Below are 11,757 nucleotides of genomic sequence, written 5' to 3' on the forward strand. Positions count from 1 at the left end.
ATTGCGATTTCAATATAAATTGATTAATCTTTTTCCCCTAGAAGACACAGATGTAGATGTATTGACAGGCCAGGTCCTATAATATACCTTTTTCATCCTTTCTTTGGATGGCTTGAAGCCACGGATCTCTCCTCTTGCTGTCCTTCGCTCCTTGGGGCAGTAAAGTGAAGGATAACCCCCCCCCCTTTTCTTTATTGTTGGATGAGCAACATGCAGTGCAGTAGCTTTTGGGCATAGTGCCACTAGTCTTTCCAGTTTGGCGCTCTGACCAGTTTGTTTTTGCCAGGGAACTGACTTATGCTTGCTCTCATCCATGTAGTGAAATAGCGGGAACGTTGGGACACTGACAACTCAACTAGGTGTGATACGGAGACGCAGCAATGAGGTTACTGTTTTTTGGATAGGATGTTCATTATTTTATGAAGGCCTTCATTTTGTTCACATAGAGTTGGAAGTAAAATCATGTCAGTCACACACAGCAGTGTTTAATGAAACTGAGTCTTTCTTCTTTCAGTTAACACTGCTAGTATAACACTAATTTGTTAGTGCTTTTAGAGCCAGATCCTGAGCAGATCATGGCTGCTGTGGCTAAAACAGACAGGTGATGACTAGACATTTATTTGATGAGTAGATATTCATTTTAACCTTTTAGTAACATTTCAGTAATGTTTCAGTAACATTTAACCTGACCTTTTCAGTAAAGATTTAAATGCATGCTGAATATTTCTGTAGGGGATCGTGTACATGGGGATTTGTCTGCCTGTAGGAGTCCAATTTATTAAAAGGAATTTGAAAGAAAAGAATAATGAAATATGTTTCAGTACTCAGTAGTGAAAACCTGACCTTTTTGACTCGGATATGGCGTTTATTTTGCTGTAGGTGTGTTGCTTCTATAATTTTCATACCCCTTTGATTTTCTACCTTTTTCTCAGGTTTGTCCTCTGGTTACATAAACTTTGGCTTTTGCTCATCGTTCCTTTTGGTGAGTAGGAAGTTCATTTACTAGCATTTTATAATGATCCATATGTTATCACTGGTATGATTGTATTTGTGGTTCTACTCTTATCTAGGCTGCTCAGAAAACATTTCTGTGGCAGAGGGGTCCCCTTCCAACTTCACTGAACCTCTTGAAAACGTTCGTGATCAAGTGTATGTGAACATCAGCTTTCCCGATGGAAGTTATATGGCGGTGTCAAGTACCGGTGAAATGAAGAATGAGACGTTGGGCAAAAGCTACAAGAATCGTGTACATTTGAACCTTACAACAGAACAGTTCTCACTGATTGTGGATGATGTGAGACTGAGCGATTCGGGCAGATACAACTTCAGCTTTTGGCATGGAGCAGAAGTTAAGGATAAACTTTTGACCAAGACAGTATATCTGTCCGTCCTACCTAAAGGTATAAATTTCACGTGCTTACCTTTAATCATTCAGAAGGTAAAGGGCAAGGGACTCTTCAATAATGCGGGAGCGTGCAGTCAGTATAAATTGACGTACATACATATGTATTGTGTTGTGCTGGTCTGAGTGGATCAGACACAGCAGTGCTGCTGGAGTTTTTAAACACCTCAATGTCACTGCTGGACTGAGAATAGTCCACCAGCCAACAGCGTCCTGTGGGCCGCGTCCTGTGACCACTGATGAAGGACTAGAGGATGACCAACACAAACTGTGCAGCAGCAGATGAGCTATCGGCTCTGACTTTACATCTACAAGGAGGTCTGACAAGGTAGGAGTGTCTGAGTGGACAGTGAGTGGACACAGTGTTTAAAAACTCCAGCAGCATGGCTGTGACTGATCCACTCGTACCAGCACAACACACACTAACACACCACCACCACCACGTCAGTGTTACTGCAGGGCTGAGAATGATCCACCACACAAATAGTACCTGCTCTGTGAGGGTCCATGGGGGTCCTGACCACTGAAGAACAGGGTAAAAGGGGGCTAACAAAGTATGTAGAGAAACAGATGGACTACAGTCTGTAACTGTAGAACTACAAAGTGCACCTATATAGTAAGTGGAGCTGATAAAATGGACAATGAGCATAGAAACAAGGAGGTGGTCAGAATGTTATGCCTCATCGGTGTATATGCATGTCAATTTTAATTGTGCTCTTCCGGACTGTTATTGATGGTCCTTTGCAAGCATGATGAGTTTTGGCTCAAAAAGACGCATTTGCTAATTTTGCTCTTTGTTTTATTGTTTTTAGAGCCTCAAAGCACAGATGCAGGTTCTAGTAAAGAACAACAAAGAAAAGAAGAAAAGCCAGGTAGAGGTAATCCCAAACTGTCTCTACATCGATTTATCTTTGCTGTAATTACAAAAAAAGGTATATGATTGTGACAGGGTTCCCCAGAGACCCTGTAATATTCAGCAGTTCTAACTGTCCTCTGAGAATGGAGCTTCCAGGACCAGCAAGAGGAAGCAGGGGTTCACATGATTTTAAATAGATGTGTCTGCTGAAAAGAGCTGCAAATAAAGTTGGAGCTGGAAATTCTAAAAAAGAAATTGAGACAAGTGTAAACTATATAAAATGAGCATTAAAAATTAAAAATTTAAGGCGTTACTCCTGCCACAGACTGAACATTGCGACAAATAAGATGACTTGTTCATAACAATTCACTTGAATGTACACAGATTTTCAAAACATTTCAGAAAGTGAACCAGTGTCTCACACACCTCCACCATCCATGTGATTGTTAACTGCATTTAAAAGATCTTTCCACTGTTCAGCCTACAGCTTTATTAGCACACTATGTAAAAATGCACAGGCTCTTCATGGGGTGTTTGAGAGATGCTGCAGGTGGTTAAATATGGGCTAAGTGGTTAAGTGCAGGTTCTGAATTGGGTGTATGCAGAAAAAACATTGCTAACCCCTCACACTACATACATAATACACATACAATATATACAGGCAATATTTGCGGGGTCTGTATAGGGCTGGGCGATAAAACGACAATGATTATTATCACAATATAACTTTTCCTCGATAGAGCGATAAAGGTTTGATAAATGTTCGGTATAATACACCGTTCTCACACTTCCACATTCTATTGAAAGCCCTGGTGGCGTTTTCTATTGCAAGGAAAGTGACACTACTCTGCTGTCGACAGGAGAGGGTGCACTTCTGAGTTTTGCGGCATGATTACAGAGTGAGCGACGAGTGAACTGAGTCTTTAGTAACGTCTGTAACGTGAAAGCACCGCTTTCAGTTTAAACGTACCTAAAAGGAGGACTCCATTTGCCTGGTGTGAGAGAGATTGCGGTTTACCCCTCAAATTACTATCGAGAAATCCAGTCATCTGCTAGCTGGTGTTTGAATACTGTGATGTGGTAGGAGTGATGGCAGTAAGGCGGTGTGATCCATCACTGACTTACCGAACCAGCTAATGTTTGCTGTTCGCACTAAGTTGACGTTGTTGAGAAACTAAACAGTTTAGGACTGTTGTTGGCCACTTGTTTATCATTTATAATGGGATAGCTGAGCGCTTGTCACCAGACAGCTAAAATAATCTGTTCTTTCTTAAATTGACTATTACAAAAACTGCGGCCGTGCTTTTCCAGCTGATGAAAACAGCTCACCAGAAACTTTCTCCCACTCTCCCATGACAGATTTGTGAAATGTTCCACTGTTTGAGTATTTGTCGTGTTCTGACCACAAAGGATAGTTTAAAACAGCAATTAACCACCCAGGAGCAAAAATCAGCCTTCAAACTTGAAAGAAATTATGATTTGACATTTATCATGATTTGTTCGATATCGATACATTAATATTTGTTTATCGTGATAACATTTTGGCCATATCGCCCAGCTCTAGGCCTGTAATTCGTTTACCCCGCATAAATGTCTTGTATGCAGTTCAAAACTTTTTACATCTTCTCAATATTAGTTTACTTTTTTCACAGCAATAACTAATGATAATTGACCTGTATCTTTTCAAAACAGTTCCTTATTCTAAAACCTATACTGATTTGTATTTGGCTTTTTAAGGATGCTATTTTTAAAAAAAAAAAAGTAATTATATCACTAATGTCAGATTTTATTAGACCCCACGGTATTCATTAGAAAATATTAAATATTGTGTGCTGTGTATGCAGCAGTATCAAGGTGGCACATTGTTCTAGAGCAGAGGTTCCTAATGTTTTCTGACTCACACAGTGGACCACAAAACCAATCACAGAAGCTTCTGTGGTCCAAAAGATTTTACTGACCAGATAATTTGAAGTGCAAACAAATATAATATCACTAAATGTAGCCTTTCACTTCTGCTTGATTTTTATAATATACTGCAACACAAACACAAAAAAAATCACTTGCCAAATGAGTTAGTTGAAGATTTGTAGCTGTCAATTGCTGGGTTTCGGACTGAAAACAATGAAAGTTGCTAAAGGAAGTCTGCCTTTGATGAGGAGGTTTAGATGCACATTTGTTTAGCCTCCAAGTGACTATAAATTGTTTGGTTTCGAAGCCTTATTTGAAAAGACCTCTAGACATACAGCACAGAGTGCAAGTTGCTCGTTTTCTGTTCTTGGACATCTCAAGTCAAGTGATTTTATTTTGGATGGCAGTAAATTAAATGGAGCAAGTGTATAACTGATCTCTTGCACACCTAATGTGTTTTAGAACGGGCGAAAAATCAGTATTTTATTTGCGCTTATTTGTCTTTTTGACAAATGTCAGACAGATTTGTTTGCCTTCTGCTTTCAAATGGATAGTGCTGGCATCTTCACTCTAAAAAGTGATGTTAAATAACACACTAACTTATGTTCCCCATTTTAACACTTTTTGTGTCATATTGTTTTCTGATTTAACACGTTCTGTACTTAAAATAACCCAAAATATGTTATCCATAACAAGGTATAGAAATATTTCAACACATTTTGTGTTAAAAGTAACACACAATGTGTCGTCTCTGACTGAACACACTGATGTGTCTAGTTAGAAACAGTGTTATTTTTTAACACCTCTGTTTTAAGAGTGTTGATAAGCAGCTAAAATGGGGCTCAAACTGAGTTACAAACATCGTAGATGTACTCAAAAGCTTTCATAAAGTTCCAGCTCCTGAATGAGATGAGTAGAGGACATCTATACCAATCACTTACATAGTAACCTATAGACCAGTGAAGGCATGTTGTCGTTTGGTGCCATGCTTTTAAGCCCATATAAGGAACTCTAAGAAAAATGAAATGGAGTTTTGAAAATTGCCTTTGTCGCATCCTGTGGTAATCAAACATGTTCCAAAGCTGATAAGTTTTGTTTTATGAACATTCTTCACTCTAGTATCACTGGATCCTCTGAATTATGGGGTCGTTAAAGAGTTAACATGAAATTTGCATGCAGCTGCATGTAAGGTATGGCTACTGCATGCTGAATTGACATCATTACACTGGCAGCCTTCTTAAAAAAAAATGGAAACCAGCACACTTTATTACAGTGCTATGTGAATTAAACACTAAAGAGACAGGCGCACCATAAAGCAACTTGGCAGAGAAGTGAAGCTATTGTACTTGGAAAACTAAACAATGTCTGATTATGATTTTCGGCACATTTTTGTCACCGTGAACCAGCAGGCCAGTCAAAATAATATTAATTAGTATTTATTCATAATATGTTTCAAGGAGGAAAAATTCATGTTGGTAATGTCTCCTCCTCAGATTTTAACTTTAATTTTCTACTTTTAATACTCAAATGGACAGCACATAGAAATATAAAGACCAACACTAAATTGTTTGGCTGTTTTTTCCTCATGGGCTTTGAGTCACAGTTGATGTTCCTGGCATGGGTGACACAATACACATTCTGTTTGAACGAGACCAACAAATTTATCATTGTATTTTCAAAAGGCACTCAAGGTTAATTTATTCTGTGTCTTGATGCTATTATTCTCTATTATTGTATGTCTAAATGCATAAAACATTGCTGACTGAAACTCTTCTTTCTGTGTAGGCTTGGTTTTAAGGATATGTGTGGTAATGGTACCATTTCTGCTGCTCATCCTCATTTCTGGAATCATAGGTGTGAGGTGGGTGCGTATTTATCATGTTTGTAAAGTTTGATGTTTCCAGGCAACTACATGGCCATACCAAATACACTGCAACACTATCAGATCAGTTTCACACATACTACCTCTGCGTGGTGTGAGCCACGTAGAACGTGCTTTTCATTTCGGCGCTCAAGTTTACGGGAGACAAATCCAGCCAAAAAAGAAATTAAGATTAAAACAAAATGTAAACGCAAACCTCTTGTCCCTTCTTTTTCCAAACATCTGTGCAAATATCCTGCCAAAATTGAAAATGAAATGAAATACCTACATTTGCAATTTCATTTTTCACATAAGCACGAGTCATTTGTGACAAAAATAAAATTTAAAACAGCTATTTGTCATTTCATCTTAATACTTTTTCTGGTATTTCATGGCCAAATCTAAAATGAAAAAGCTAATAGAGAAAAGAAAATCCAAGCTTCATTTTGGCTTTGGATTTTCTGTATGAAATGCAGAATACTACAATCAAATGTCAAAACAAATCAAAATGCTCACATTCTTATTTCTTTTTCATAGCAATCGGCTGCATATCTGACAAAATGGAAATGAAAATTGGATAAATCAACAGCAAAGTGTCAGTCTGTGATTCAGTTTTCGCCGCGGACGCGCTTTGTGTCAGAATAAAAAGGCAAATGCAAATGAACATTGACGCCACCTGCTGGAGATTTACTTTTACATTTCCCACTTTGCTTTTTCGTTTTCAAACTGACCAACATGCAAATATATGTTGATTAGCACTAGGCGGGGCTACGGGGTACATTTTAGGACATCTTCAGACCTCAGAGTCAGAACAGCATCATTCCTGAATGGTGTTTTTGAAAATTGCCTTTGTCGCATCCTGTGGTAATCAAACATGTTCCAAAGCTGATAAGTTTTGTTTTATGAACATTCTTCACCTTAGTATCACTGGATCCTCTGAATTATGAGGTTGTTAGAGTTAACATGAAAATTGCTGCACGTAGCTGTATTGCACACTGAATTGACATCATTACACTGCCTTCTTAAAAAAACATGCAAACCAGCACACTTTATTACAGTGCTCTTATTATGCATTTCAATGTACAGAATTGGTGCACATAAAGTCAGAAATATGTTTGTTTTTGTTTTTTTCCCCCCTGTTAAGTAACGTAGGTTATGATGCATTTATCAGATCTGCATCTGATATTCACTGAAATATGATGAGATTTCTCTTCTGTTCACAGCTTGCTCAAGCTAAACGACCTTGAGTCTCAAGAAAAAACAGTCATGTTTCAGATCTGGTGAAACTGAACATCAGACCAAACGGCCTCTGAAAAAACTGTGAAAACGTTATACTGGCATTTATATCGAGATACACAATAGTTTTCTAAGTTATACGAACCAGTATATGCTCGACCAGGCTTGCGTTTGGTCTGATACCTCTTCTCTGAGGCCGTTTGGTCTGATTTGCACCATATCTGAGACATGACGATGGTTCTTCTCGAGACTCAAGGTCGTTTAGCTTGAGGAATGATGCCGTTCTGACTCTGAGATCTGAGGATCTGTCACTAGGATGTAGGAATTGCATTTTATTTTCAATTTTGGCAGGATATTTGCACAGATGTTTGGAGAAAGAAATGGCAAAAAGAGGTTTGCATTTACATTTTGTTTTAATTTTAATTTCTTTTTTGGCTGGATTTGCCTCCCATACAAGTTAACAGGTCGGAGCTTTCACACAGGCTGCATGGGCAGAGCAGCCCAGACACTGTGAGGTATTTAGAGGATAGGGGCAAGGAGTCTATATATATATATATATATATATATATATATATATATATATATATATATATATATATATATATCTGTGTGTGTGTGTGTATGTATGTATGTAAATTTTAATTACTGCACACCACACGCAAAAACACAGTGAAATAGGCAATTAAATTAAAAAGAAAATAAACAGAAATCCAAATGCAAACTCAAGATGTTTGGAGTTGTTATAGGTTAACAAATGCACCATGCTTTTTTTAATTGAGCATTGTGAATGATCCCTGGAACTTGATTGCTGTATCGCTCTGCAGCACAAATGCTGTCAGTGACCACACTCTTCACTCTCCACACTTTTTGATAAGGGGTTATTTAGTCCAAAGTCAGCTGTGCAATGTTTTTGAAGAATGAAAGATTGGAGTTGGTACTGTTGAAAGATGTAGGCATTAAGTCACTCTCTTATGTTAAGAAATGAAGAGTGAATGGCTAGCCCACCTTCGTTATGTCAGAAATTTGTGGGCAGCTTTTAAAAAACACTTTTACACAGTTATTCGGACTTCGTGGACCTGCAACTGTCCCCTTGCATTTCACAGAGCAGCATATCGGAGTAGTTCTGTCGTGCTTTGTAGAGGATATTCAGTTGTAACTCTTACATACTGCTACATTCTTAAAACACATTTCCAATTTAGTACTTTCCAATTCCACCCACTAGTTAGGACTCCCCCAGTCACACGATACCATCAGCGCTAGGAAGGCAAAGGCTAGCACAGGCTTCCTCCGAGTCCTGTGAAGCGTCACCACATCTTTTCGAACTACTGCTCACGCAACATCAGTGGAAGGTTAAACACACTCGGAGGAAAGAGCCTCCCCCAGTTCTGTTGCGTCAGCTAACAGACGCCTGCATCGCAACCCACCCAGAGAGCGAGGCCAATTGTGCTTTCTTGGACTCCCGGCCATGGATGGCTGTAGCATCACCAGGGATTGAGTGATAGTTGTAACAGTATTGGTCAGTTTGGGTCAGTTGGGATTACTGGATTGTAATTCTACAATTTCATGTGTCAAAATAAACACTTAACAACTAGTGCATCACAATTTTTTCTTCAGATTGTATAAATAGCAGGGTTTCAGTTTCCATCTGTTAAAAACAGCCAGTCCACCTCAGAATCACAGGGACGGAACATGGGTAAAACTAGCAGACAAAATATCAGACCATTTCACTGACAAGACTTCAATATTAAGAAAATGTTTTACTGTCTAAAGAAAACTGAGACTTGCACCACTGAAGTTTTAGACTTCTGCTGCATGCAAACTGTTGTTAATAGCATTGTATATTATATTGTTTGTCTTAATTTTTATTTGTTCATTCAGGTATTTAAAAGAAGAGAAGAAGAACTCCTCCTCCAGTGCGATCCAGTAGTGAGGAACGTGCACCATTCGTTTAGGATCTAAGGACTAATTGTTTGAGAGCTCATTTGAATGTTTACCCTTTCAAGGCAGTGTTTTTTAGTCTAATGTCTTTCTGCTGCATCTGTATTGTACCACTTATACTATTTTAATGTGTTTCCCCTGCTTAGAATAAGTACATAAAGCAGCTGCAATGGAAGCCATTGGACAGTTGCTGAGTTTGTGAATTAGGCTGTAGTCTTTATAATGCGTTCTTTCAGAGATTGGGCTGGTTTTCAGGGAAAATAATTTGTGGAAACATGTTACCAGCATAGTGGTAAACAACCTTCTGACATGGCTAGCCTACTGCTATTGAGTTCCAAGTGAACATGGAAATCTCACACAAGCTCCTGCTAAGCTTGAGCCAATTAACAATGATCTTGTCAGCCAAGTCGGATAATTTTATTGTCGCGAAATGCCGTCCACGGCTTTAGAAGGCAAAAATAGTAATCCTGTTTGTCTCAATGTTTTACTTTAAAGTATAACACATTAGTCCTTATGTTGTCTGGCTCCAAAACATTCTGTAGCAGAGTGAGGCAGATTTAGTTATTTATTTGATTGTTTATATGCTGTGCCCAAAGGGATGAGGCTTGAAAAATAAAGCTTTAGTCCCCAAAAAGGAGGGGTGCTGGTGTGGCCACGTGATATTGGCCCGGATTTAAAAATAATAAATACATGGGTATGTGTTCTTGTCTGTGGCGGTATGATACAGATGTGTCAGAGATTAACGTTAAAAAATGCAGTGCTCTTTGGAGTTTTTACATTTATTTTTTACTACAGAAGTATTTAATTATTGAACTGAATATAAATGAAGACAAGGTGAAGTGAATGCTGGATATTCAAAGATCCTTTTGTCTTTTTTTTGCATTTCTGTCTTATTTACTGTGCAATAATATGTATGTATGTATGTATGTATGTATGTTAGTATTTATATAAGTATTTATACAAATTAACTTTATTGCCAGTGAAGTGACTTGGAAACCTAAAAACTGTGGTATTCAGTAACCCTATTTACACAAGACTAAAATTACTGAGACCTTGTGGAATTAAACTTTACCTTCAAAGCTCTGTAACCTCTGCAGACCATTTGCAGAGGATAAAGGAAGAAATCAGATGTTCTAATTATTGTTGGAAACCCTGAAACACTGACTTGGTTGTGCTGAATAGACAGTGGTTTCTACATTTTTGAACACTGCAGGTCTATACAGTGTTTAAACCTCAGAAGTGATGAATCATATTTATGATTCCTGGCACTCTGAGCATGTAATTTTACTCCTATGTGTCATAGGGCTTTTAATTAAAATATCACATGACAGTCGTGCAGAAAATCTGTTAAATGTTTCTAGTATGTCAGTATGTTTTTCAGTGAACAAGAGGTGCACTGATACAGTTTCCCCAGTATTTGAAATGCCTGTGAAAGTTTCCAGCTCTCTGATTTTCTGCCTTAAGAACTGAAACTTGTGAAGTGCCTTTCTTTCAGTTCTTGTTTTTTGGAAAATTCTGAGATGGTACAATGCTCCAGAAAACCATGTGAACATATAAAACAGTGCCAAAGGAAGAAATGTTCCTGTCAACTTGAATTCTTTCTGAATGACGAATTCAGGATGTGAGATATGCTCATTCAATACAGTTACATCATACTGAAATCATTGCAAATTAATTTGGACATTGATACATGTATTTGTTTTGGAGCGGACATTGTAAATTAGCACTGTTTATGATTTTTTTTTTTTTTAAGTTTTTTCTATGTCAACTTGCTACTGCAGTTGATTGTCACTTTAAAGAGTTTGTAGAAAAGGTTTCTGGGAGTTTTATTGTTTCAATAAAACAGATCTTTTATGCTGCATCTGCTGTCTGGTTCATTAACGTAAATTATGTGCTAGGTGTTATTGCTTGAATAATTTATTTAAAAGTTGTTTATTCAAATCTTAAGTTCTAGTGTGTGATGATGCCCTGATACAGAGAAGTTTAGCAAGAAGCTACTGACTAGCAGACACCCCAATAAAAGAAAAGCTCTTTTTCAGTGATTGCTCATCTTTATTGTCGAGTTTCCATCATCATATGTTTTAACCCCTTATTTGAGAAGATGCTCTGCATGTGTAGCCATTCAGATGAGCCACCTTCCCCAGTCAGTTCAGTACATAATATCTAACTGCTGTATCTGTGCAGCTGCTTCAGCTTCAATGGATTTTGTTCAGTGAACACTGACATTAAAGGGTTTAAACTCGTTTAAAGGTTCTGCATATGGCATAGTAAATATTACTATAGCAGCAAACAACCATTTTCTATGTAAAGTTTTAGTGGAATAATAGCATCCTAAGCAGAACATGAAGTCATTCTGGCTCTGTGTGTGCTGTAATTCTAGCTTCTTCTAGCTAGTTTTTGGTTTTCATAGCCGGTCCGGCCTCATGCGCATGTTAGTCCCATCCTGCGAAACCGTTGGCCCTCCCCATGTTTTGTTTTGCCCTCCCCAAGAGTCAAAGGCAGTGATGACCGACATAGCACATACACAGTGCAGTAGGAAACTTTTAGGTGAAAGCG

Source organism: Colossoma macropomum, unplaced genomic scaffold (assembly GCF_904425465.1).
Source record: "Colossoma macropomum unplaced genomic scaffold, Colossoma_macropomum, whole genome shotgun sequence".
In the NCBI taxonomy this organism is placed as follows: domain Eukaryota; kingdom Metazoa; phylum Chordata; class Actinopteri; order Characiformes; family Serrasalmidae; genus Colossoma; species Colossoma macropomum.